Source organism: Juglans regia, chromosome 2 (genome assembly GCF_001411555.2).
Source record: "Juglans regia cultivar Chandler chromosome 2, Walnut 2.0, whole genome shotgun sequence".
NCBI classification, from domain to species: Eukaryota; Viridiplantae; Streptophyta; class Magnoliopsida; order Fagales; family Juglandaceae; genus Juglans; species Juglans regia.
The window spans coordinates 3,418,298-3,430,981 of NC_049902.1; positions in this window are offsets into that span (position 1 = coordinate 3,418,298).

A 12,684-nucleotide genomic window follows, 5' to 3' on the forward strand; every position below is an offset into this window, starting at 1 on the left:
TATATATATATATATAAATATATATAGGAGGTCAAAGTAAGGTGCAAACACGTTTACCTAGCTAGTTCAAACAGTTGTTTTACAAAATAATATGTTTCTTTACAAAACTGTAAAAATAGTTGATGGCATATATAGCTTAAAAGACATTACTTCAACTTTTATACAAGTAATATAATTAATAAAATATTACAAAAGAATTTTAATAAACAAATTAACTACTACGATCAGTACTTTAACAAGATGATTAAGTTTACATCATCAAGATGATGGTATTTAATGTCGTGTTTTATGCCAAATGGGATTTATTTCACCTTTTGTCCATGTATTTTGGTTTTGTATTATATTTTGCATGATAACTGTATAACCTCTTTGATGATATTTCATTATTGTGGTTTTATTTATAAACTTCTGGTACTTATGATTATTAAGTTGTAAAATTTATTTTGTTATTTGAATGTGATTTTTCTTTTTTATAATTGGACCCTTCTTTTTTGGGCTCGGCTTGTTTTAGTGTGTTTTATTCTCTTTTGGGCCCAGTCCATTGGGATTTGAAGCCAAACTCGTAGCTTGCAGCCCAGTCCTCCCTTTCTCTCTAAACGGTGCCGTTTGAAATCCTGTAGCTTACGAAGTCCCGATCCTCATCTTCTTCGACTTCAGCCTCAACAACGGTCTCCGCCATGGATGATTTACAGACTTTGAAAACGAAGGTTTGCATCATCGGAAGCGGCCCACATCGCTGCCATATACACGTCACGGCAAAGTTGAAGCCCATCCTCTTTTAGGGTTGGATGGCCAATGGCATCACCCTTGGCGACCAACCCTCGGCGGCAGTCAACCCCACCGTTTTGGCACCTAGATTATGTTCGAGATCGTCAACAAGGTCAATTTCTCCACCACTCCTTTCAAAATCTTCACCGATTCTAAGACCGTTATTGTCGAATCCATCATCGTTGTGACCAGTGTCGTCGCCAAGCAAGCTATAGCAGGCCAATAAAAGATATTATGATGATTTGATTTTTGTTTGTTTTAATAAATGTACGTATGTAGGCATTATTCAATTGGAGGTATAAGAGTTGCCTGCACAGGGTAGTGGTGAATAGGGAAAATGAGAGGAGATCATTGGTTTTCTTCACCTTCATTGTGCCATGTGCGACGGTGCGACCCCCATTTTCAGGAAGTCGGTGGTGTTGGAGGCCTACGGGGACAAATAATCAAAATAAGCTTTTGGGAGGGTTGAAGGAGAAGAAATGTTGTGTTGGGTCAGAAGTTAACATGAAAAACAACGGAGGTTAACGGAAAACAAGAAAATTTAACAGAAAAACAAGAAAATTTAATGTAGCAATTAGATAGCCACTTATTATAATAGAGTGTATATATATATATATTTATATGATATGATTTCACCTAATTTATTAGTGTTTTATTGGTTGGTTTTAGACTTAAAGATGATTAAAATATTTTACTAGAAATTAATGTGAACCATGGTTCAATATGGTGAAAATTTTTAAATGAAAGGGTGGTGCCATGTAGGGGTGTAAATTTAAACCGAAAAATCGATCCGGACCAAACCGGACTAGTTGGTCCGGTTTTGAACTAACCCAATCCGGAACCGATTCCTATATTATGAAAACCGGCCAGATCCGGTCTGGTTTCGGTTCCGTAGTTTCTAGGACCGGACCAGACCAGTTGGAAAATATATATATATAAATTAATTTTATATATTATACAAAATATATATATAATTTTTATATATAATTATATATTATATATGAAATAATTTCATATTATAATTTTTAAACTATAAAATAAAATTTTAATCTTAAATATGAACGTTTGTAATATGTTTAATCATGTGTTATTAATATAATTTAATCTTAAAGAAAAAAATTTAATTGATCATATGCTTTAAACATGATATATATTTGAAATTGTTAATAACATTTTATCATAAGAAGTAATATTTTATTATATATTTTTTACATTTAAAAAAAATCAAAAAATTAGACCGGACTAGACCGGAAACAAGTAAAACCAGAGGTATCGGTTTAGGAGAGTAACCGAGGAGTAATCAGTTTTAAAAAATGTAAAACCAGTATATACCGATTCGGTCCAAGATTTTGTTCAAAACCGAACCGGACCGGACCCGTTACACACCTAGTGCCATGCATGGTGACTTGAATTAATAGCCGAGACCACTTGGGAAAGAGAGGCTTAACCGCTGGGCTATTGCATGAAGTGTTAAAATGTTTAATGAATTAAAAACATTTTAAATGCATTCATTGGAGTTGAAAAGTTATGACTTTTCACAAGTGTCACTTCATTATTTATAAACAAGGGACCTCATACACGAATTTAAACAATGCAAATTCTCTAGAAGTTTAGAGAATCACTTCCTCCTTCATTTTGTGTCTTTTTTTTTTTTTAGTTATTTTATATTGAAAAGTGTTATATCCACAAAAAAATTTTACAAAAGTAAATTAAAAAACTGACGTGGATTTATATGATAAGTTAGATTTACTTTATAATAAAAATAACATTACAATATGATGCAACGCATCAAATCACGTCAATTTGTGAAATCTTTTTGTGATTCAAACATTTCTCTTTTATATCAGATTCTAAGTTCTCATTTTGTGTGCACCGAAAAAAAAAAAATTAAAGGGAAGCGACGTTAATATTGTATCTTAGGAGTATATTATCAAGAATTCTAATGCATCTTAAGTTTTGGAGGCAACATAATCTTATATTCTGAAAAAAGTGTCAAGCATAAAATGCCTCAATACTAGATTCTCTCTTTTTAAATTGTACGTTATTGTTGTTTTATTTATTCTCTATTTTACAAAGCTTATGCACAAATATTTTTCATATCTTCCATATTTTCCCAACAATCTCTCTCTCTCTCTCTCTCTCTCTCTCTCTCTCTCTCTCTCTCTCTCTCTCTCTCTCTCTCTCTCTCTCTCTCTCTCTCTCTCTGGGGTCTCGATCGAGAAATTAAAACTAAAAAAATTCATGCTTCAGTAGCGTATAAACATTGAGAAATCGAGTCCAAGTGAATATTTGAATCCTATGTGTATGTATATATATATATATATATATATGTTTTACTTGGCTTATCACTCATTAAATGGCAAAAGATATGCTCTATATCTCCTTATACTTAAAAGCGTCTATCGCTTATGAACAGTAACATCAACAGTAATCACACGGCAAAATCGCAAAATCACAAATTCGCAAATCTCGTCCCTCTCTTCTCTGCATCCTCCAATCCAAGCAAAATCAAAGAGGCAAAATCGAAGCAAAACCACAGCAAATCCTCCATAAAATCATCACAAAAATACACGGTAAAATCATAAAATCATCATAAAATCTTTACAAAAATACCACAAATTAACAAAATCACCACAAGGCAAAATCACAAAACCGCAAATCTCGTCCCTCTCTGCATCCTCGAACGAAAACCACAGAGGCAAAACAAAAATACCACAAGGAGATATGGGCGTCCGTGAGGGAAGGTGAGCATCCATGGTGGCTCGGCTGGGCGTGAGGACGGCTACGAGAGGTGGTCGGTGGCGAAAGGAGGTCCCGGTGGTGGTGCGGTGGCCAGAGGAGGTGGAGCTCCGCCGTGGGTGTGGAGAACCCGTGCAAGAGAGAGGTAGATTTCGTGGGAGCAAGCGGCACGGAGATGGAGGCCGAGCTCGCTGGAGGGGGATGGCCGGTGGGAGAGGAGACTACCGTGGAGGTGGTAGCGCCGGAGGATGGCGTACGGCAGCGCAGCAGTATCAAACCCATTCGCGCTGTGCATAGCCGAGAGAGAGGAAGAGAGAGCGTGAGAGAGGGAGACCGGTGTGGGAGGACTCGCCGGAGTGAGGTGGTGCCGGTGGAAGAGGCGGTGAGACTCACCGACGCACGGCGGCGTCGGGCTGGGCAGACGAAGATTCGGTTGGGAGGAGAGGTAGCGTACCGCGTACGCGTGAGCCGAGGGAGGAGAGAGAGAGGGGAGGAAAAAGTGAGGGAGAAAAGAAAAAATATAGGAATTTATTCACTTCTTTCATTTTGGGATCTTCAAAATGATTTAACAATAAAAAATTAAAATATTGATTTAAATATACATAAATATTAATTTAATTAAAAATATTGAAATAAATTAAATAAATAATAAAATTTTATTAAATATTTTTAAGAAATTAATCTCAATTCTTCATTTTAAATTTTTAGATTTGATCTAACAATAGAAATTTAAACATTAATTTAAACTAATTTAAAATTTAAATAATTAATATATAAATATCATATTATACATAAACTATCAAATTTATTTTATTAAATATTAATCTTCTATCATTAAATAAATGATAAAATTTTACTAAATATTTTTAAGAAATTAAAATTATATAATTTATAATAAAAATGTTAGTTTTTAGGTTTTAAATTACAACCCTTCATCTTTAATCTTCAGATTTAATCTAACGATAGAAGTTTAAATATTGATTTAAACTAACATAAAACAAATAACTAAAATATAAATATTCTGCCATACACTTAAAATTAACTTTAATTTATAAAATATTAATTTTTCATCATTAAATAAAAGATAAAATTTTACTGAATATTTTTAAGAGAATAATATTATATCATACACTTAAAATCAACTTTAATTTATAAAATATTATTTTTTCATCATTAAAATTTAAATAAATAATTAATTTAAATTTTTAATATAATTTAAATTCCATAATAAATGATGAATATAAATAAATAATAATTTTATTCATATATATTAAATTATTTTAATATTATAAATTATTATTTATTTATTTATTTAATTAACCAGACATGGCAAACGTGCTTTGCACGTTAGCCACCACTAGTATACATATATATATATATATAAACTAGTTATTATTAGTTACATTATTATATATTACTTGCATGTCATGTACATGATCATGATCAAATATATATATATATATATATATATATATATATATATATATAACTCTCGTGCAAGTATACATGGAAAGCTGATTAGAAAAAAAAAATTATGGATGGATAGCTTGTTATTATCAAAGTCAATAATTAAGATATTAGATAGGGTTATATATATATATAGATTCCGTTATCCTTTATCACGTGGCAATAATTGGCATATGTATATATATAACCCACTCTACACTCCACACTCCACATTTTTTTTAATTTTTATTATTTTTTATTTTATCAAATATTTATTATATAAATAATGAATAGAAAATTTGAAATAATTTAAAAAGAATAAACTCAAAAAAAATATTTAAAAAAAAATATTAAAAAATTTAAAATTTAAAAAAATGTGAATGTGGAGTGTGGTGGAGGTTGTGTAGCAAAACTCAATTTTTAAAGTTTAAAATTCTAAAAGGGGTTATCAGATTAATTGACCTCATTAATCTTCTTATGGATGCAACTGAAAAAAAAAAAAGGTTCACATTATTCATTATTGTGCCCACAGTTTTTAATTTTCGGTGGGTAAAATAATTAAAAAATAAAAAATAAAAAAATTAGCCAAAACGTACATGACTGTCTTAGTTAAGAAGTTAGTAACAGTAACACATGATGCACGGACTCATGTAGGGTAGAGAAGAGTTTGCTTCGTTTGGATTCCAAATTCATCTCAACTCATCATTATAACTTTTTTAAATTTCAATACAAAATATAATAAACAATTTAACTTTTTCAAATCTCAAAATAATAATAATATTAAAAAATAAAATTCTAATAATATTTTATCATCTCAACTCAACTCATCTCAACTCAACTCACTTCAATATCCAAACACAATCTGAATCTCAAATTTATTTCAACTCATCTTAACTCATCATTATAATTTTTTTAAATCTTAACATAAAATATAAGAAATAATTCAACTTTTTCAATTACTAAAATAATAATAATATTAAAAAATAATATTTTATCATCTCAACTCAATTCAATTTACTCCCACCTCCAAACACACCAACAACCGGCCGACTAATTACAAAAAATCTACTCAACTTCTTACTATTCATACAATATCTACACTCTACATTATTTTTAATTTTTATTATTTTTTTCTTTTATTAAATATTTATTATATAAATAATGAATAAATAATTTAAAATAATTTAAAAAGAATAAACTCAAAAAAAATTTTAAAAAAATATTAAAAATTTAAAAAATTTAAAAAAATGTGGAGTATAAAATGTAGTGGAGGTTGTGTAGCAAAGCTCGACTAATTATGATGGTTTGGAATACAGCACCGATCTACTTTATTTTTTGGAACTCTGCTACAGCCACATAGGACTCACCGAAAGGTAAAAAAAAAATTTCAATTACTTTTTTAAACACTTGAAATATTTTTAAAATATATAAAAAAATCATAAATTTATTTAAAAATACTTTCTTAATTATTAAATAAAAAAATTGAAAATACAAAATAAAATGCAATTCTGTAGAAATTTTCGATAGAAAGTTTCTGTGAAATTAGTATTTTCCTTATTTTTTTGAAGATCATCGTGCGTTCATTCATTGATGTGACACGACTTGTAACATAACTTGTGAAAGAAATTATGTCCAGTTAGATTGTTACGGTATATGCAGTAGGAATTGTAATATATGATACGACTTCTTATAATCTATTATAATTGGTTAAAAAAGTTAAAGTTACACTTATACTCTTATACTTAAAAATAAAATTGTTAAGTTTTTTATTTTCATATTTTTATTATGTAGATTATAATTTTAAACTTTTAGTTAATTTTATATTTTTTTTTATAAATATTATGGTTTTAACATTTATATAAAATTATGTTAAACTTAACTAGGTCAAACGAGTTAATTTTAAGTTTGTTCAATCCATTTATATAAATGAGTCAAAACGGATTGATATTACACGACTCATTATGTTAAATGGTCGTGTTAGGGTTTGATATTTTGATACGATAATGTTAACGTGTCATATTATGATTGATTTATATGGTATAATATATATATTTTGACACGACATGAACACGACTTGTTAACACGATTAAACACCCATAAGAGCACTCTCATTAGATTAGCCAAAGTTAAATGACAGTTTTGATGAATGTAGGAAAAATTTAATTTTTGACTATTCCATTCACATAAATCTACACATTGGAATAGCTATTTTTTCATTATATAATAATAAAATAATATAAGATAAATTTGTTTTGATTATCCACATTAGATTTTATATTTATTCATTATATGGTGATGAATAACTAATAATTTAAAAAATATTTAATTTTTTTAATTATTAATTTATTTAATTTTATCATATTTTACTATTCTACTTGTTATATATTAATTAATAATCATGTTCTTATTAAATTAATATATCACTAAGTCAAATTAATATATTAATTGTAATAAAATATGTGATAGAAAGAAATGGAGAGAAATAACTAATAAAATATATATTTGATATATGTACAATAACCTTTAAATTTGAAAAAAATTTTGAAAGTCATTGTAGTCAAATTATAAATATTTAAAATTTGATTAATCTAATATGAGTATATTTTATTCTTTAATAATTAAATATTTTTTAAATTTAACTTTTAGCTAATATAATGAGTGATGTCCAACGTGCAACAATCTTGAAATTAAGTAAGGTTGCATTTAGATGTTGAGATGAGTTGAGATGAGTTGAGTTTTTTATGAATAGTAGTGAGTTGAGATTGTTGAATGAGTTTGGTGGGGTCCACTTAAAATAAGTTTAAAATGTGTTTAGATGTTAAGATGAGTTTAGATATATTTATAAGAAGTTGTAAAAGAAATGAGTTTCACTATTATTTTATACTGTTCACATTACAGTAAAAACGTAAATGAAGTAGGGATCTGGCGCCAAATGCAGCAGGAGAACTGGTAAAATGATTTGGCACTGTAGCTTAGACGCCAACGAGACATGCAAGTAGGAAATGCAGGAAAAATGTCAAATACTTTGGCACTGTAGCTTAGACGCCTACGGAAAGAAAAAAAAAAAAATTAAAAGTTGTTTGCAGAGTCAAGAATCTCTACAAAAAAAAAAAAGGACATGTTAAGTCTATCTGTTCAAATTTGAACTGAGCTGAGCTGCTTTTGACTTCCAAACGTAGTTTTAAGGTTGCGTTTGGATGTTGAAGTGAGTTGAGTTGAGATAATAAAATATTGTTAGAATATTATTTATTATTATTATTATTATTTTAAAATTTAAAAAATTTGAATTGTTTATTATATTTTATATTGGAATTTGAAAAAATTGTAATGATAAGTTAAGATGAATTGAGAAGATTTTTGGTTCCAAACGAATAGTCTCAATTTGCGGGGTGATTTGTGTCCTTCATCTCCTGTAAATTTTGAACAGACAGCCAGCCAGTCATTTCAATTGGAAATTTGAAACTCTCAAAAAATTGCGGCTGATTTGTGTCGGCATCTCCAACACATGCAAGATCTTATATTGATGACTACCGTCGATCGTAGTTGAACATATCTGTCTTCGGCCTATATATATAATAATATTAATTTATTATATATTTTCCATGCATCACATGTTTGACGTATTCCCTATTGATATGCTGCTGCGTTTCTAATACGAGAGATTTGAATTTTAAGACGTATATATATCAATTAAAGTTGATTCTTAGTGTATGATATAATATTATTTTCTTAAAAATATTTAATAAAATTTTATTTTTTATTTAATAATAAAAAATTTTTATTTTATAAATTGAAGTTAATTTTAAATGTATGATAGAATATTTATATTTTAATTATCTATTTTATATTAGTTTAAATCAATATTTAAACTTCTACAGTTAGATTAAATTTAAAAATTAAAAATTAAGGGTTAGAATTTAAAACCCAAAAACTAACATTTTTTTTCCACTTTTCCTTTTTCCCTCTCTCTTATTCCCCACGCACGTTTGCCTAATTTAGTTAAATAAGAAAATTATCACATTTAAATTATGTTAAAACTCTAATTATTCATATGGTTTTAATTTCTTAAAAATATTTAATAAAATTTTATCATTTATTTAATGATGGAAGATTAGTATTTTATAAATTAAATTTGATAGTTTATGTATGATATGCTATTTATTTAGCTAATTAAGGATATTATCATACTTAAATTATGTTAAAATTCTAATTATTTATATAATTTTAATTTCTTAAAAATATTTAATAAAATTTTATCATTTATTTAATGATGAAAGATTAATATTTTATAAATTAAATTTGATAGTTTATGTATGATATGCTATTTATATATTAATTATTGAAATTTTAAATTAGTTTAAATCAGTGTTTAAATTTCTATTGTTAGATCAAATCTAATGACTTAAAATGAAGGGTTGAGATTAATTTCTTAAAAATATTTAATAAAATTTCATCATCTATTTAATTTATTTCAATGTTTTTAATTAAGTTAATATTTATATATATTCAAATCAGTATTTTAATTTTTTACAATTAGATTAATTTGTTGTAATGGTGTAGAGAGGGACGCGGATTGTGATATTATGTTGCATACTAACATTCACACAAACGAATCTAAAAAGAAACAGAAAAACCAAACAAACATGCAAAGAAAAAAAAAAGCCTTTTTACTGTTCATTATTGTTGATGAAAAATAATAGGAAGATAGCATCTTTTAAGTTATAGGAAGATATATTTGTTAATGCAGTGTCAATCACTTGGCTGATTATATTCATGTCAAAAATTTTATGTGCAGTTATTTTTATATATTCTTTATACATTTCATTAATGTAATTAGTTACATCATTTTTTTAATAAAAAATAATTGTTTTATTCAATCACATCAGTAGAATGCATAATAAATATATAAAAATGACTGCATGTACCAAAATTCTATTCATATTATATATAGTCGTGTTAGGATTTGATATTTTGACACGATAATATTAAAGGATCAAATTAAGATTAATTTATATGATATAATATATATATTTTGACACAACATAAATACGATCCGTTAACACGATTAAACACGCCGAACATGCCTTCATCTCCTGTATATTTTGAACAGTCCAGCCAGCCGGTCATTTCAATTGGAAATTTGAAACTCTCAAAAAATTGCGGCTGATTTGTGTCGGCATCTCCAACACATGCAAGATCTTATATTGATGATTACCATCGATTGTAGTTGAACATATCTGTCTTCGGCCTATATATATAATAATATTAATTTATTATATATTTTCCATGCATCACATGTTTGACGTATTCCCTATTGATAGTGCTGCTGCATTTCTAATACGAGAGATATGAATTTTAAGATGTTTATGTATCAATTAAAATAACACGTATGATAAAAGTAAAGATAATCATAAATCTATGCAAAATATTTTACAATTTATTATAAATATATTTTTAAAAAATGAAGAAAACAAAAAATGTAAAATTATTGAACACATAAAAATTCTAATATTTAAAATTAACTAATTATATTGAAATCATAATAGGACATGCATTGCTCCACTCAGTTATAAGACCAATTAGACATGTACATAATAATAATAATAACAACAACAACAACAACAATAATAAATGAAAATAAAATAAGATAAAAATATTTTTAATTTTTTCAAAAAACTACATAGATGTAAACGTTATCGGAATGATAAAATGTAAAAAGAGAGTATTAATTTGAAATTTAAAAAAGTACAATGTTTTTTTTTTCAAGTGAAAATATTATTAATCTAGAAAGTGATTTATTACGATTCGTTATTATGAGAAATAATATGAAGACAATTATTATTTTTTTGAAATGATATCCTATAGTAATAAAATATTATTCTTTAAATTTAAAGACAGTATTTTCATTTTTTAACTTAAATATAATATTATTATTCTTTTCAAATCTAGAATTGCAATATCTACCTTAGAAAATAAAAACATGTTCTTACCACAATAATTTTCAAAGGATAAAAAGTGTTATTAATTATTTTAATAATAATTTAAAAAATGCATTAAAAAATAGATTAATATGGAATGCGTTATCACAAAAAAGAAAATAGTGAATATGATAAATTAAAGACCAATTATAAGCTAATGCATAGATTGAAACCTAAAAATAAAAATTACATTTTGTAAAATGAAAATATTATTAGTCCAATAACTATGATTTATTTTTATGAATTACTACGAAAAATAATATGAATATAATTGTTAATTTTTCAAATAATATTATATGCGAAATATACTATTATTTTAAAATCTAATAAGAAATATAAAAAAAAATCCTAAGTTATTAATTTGTTCCACAAAAGTTTAATAAACAAAAATCTTCAATTGAGATTATTTGTACGATATTAATATTTTATTATAATTATTATTATAGTTATTATTATTATTATTATTATATTCTAATTAATATTAGAAGAACAAAAAATCTAATTGTATTTTTAAACATGAGTTAGAGGACAATAACGTAATTATGCAAGTGAGGACAAAAGCATAGTTGTGCACATGGGCTGCGACAAAACCGGTAAAACTAAAAAAGAAAACGGAAGAAAAACGACGAACAAAAGTTATTGTTCATCACTTGGCTGATTATATTACATGTCAACAATTTTATTGCAGTTATTTTTATATATTTTTTATATATTTTATTAATGTAATTAGTTGTATTATTTTTTTAATAAAAAATAATTACTTCATTTAATCACATCAATAAAATATATAATAAATACATAAAAGTGACGTACAAAAATTCTATTCATATTATATATAATCTATTTACCCAAATTAAAGGACCCCAACTCAGTTCATACTCTCTGATCCCATTGATCTGATATGCTACCTGTAGTTAATAATATTATACCCCCTTCCATACATATATATTGATAGAGTAGTGCTAGGCTATCGCCCAACAATGACGACGTGCTACCTAGTATAAATTTATCTTTTTATTTTTTCTATTTTTTTTTCATATTTTTTTAACATTTGAATATTTTAAAAAAATTATATCGATACACTAAAACTCATTTTCTTAATCACTTTCTTGAAATTTATTCATCAAAGCACAATAATTAATGTTGACATGCACTTCAACAAAAACCTTATAAAAAATGATAGAGTTACTATATTTTTATTACTCATTTACTACTTTTTTTGTATTTGATTTTTTTTAATTTTTAATTTTACTTAATGGTTAAGGAAATGATTTTTAGTAAAATTATTTTTTTAAAATTTTTTCTTAATGATTAAGGATGTTAAAAAAATATTTAAAAGAAAATGATACAAAAATAAATACACTATAAATAATAAATAAGTACTATAAGAGTTGTAATCCTATCACTCCCATTTAATGACATATTTTTGCCATTTAATGAGTTATAAGCCATGCTGTCGGAATCCATGCTGCAATTTGAGACTATTATACATGGGTGTTCAGATTCCAGAAGCCAACTCTTTCAAAGTCGGCTACATACACTCATGTGGATAGCTTCTAGATGCATGTATGGTAGATTCATGCACTTAGTTTACATAATTCCTTTTTTTCAGAAAACAAATGACATCTTTGATCGATCACCATGAATACTGCTATAACTTTATTTTATTTATAGTTTTTTTTTTCTATATTTACATTATTTATTTATAATTTTTTAATCTTTTTACTGTTCATGCTGATATGGCATGTTGATT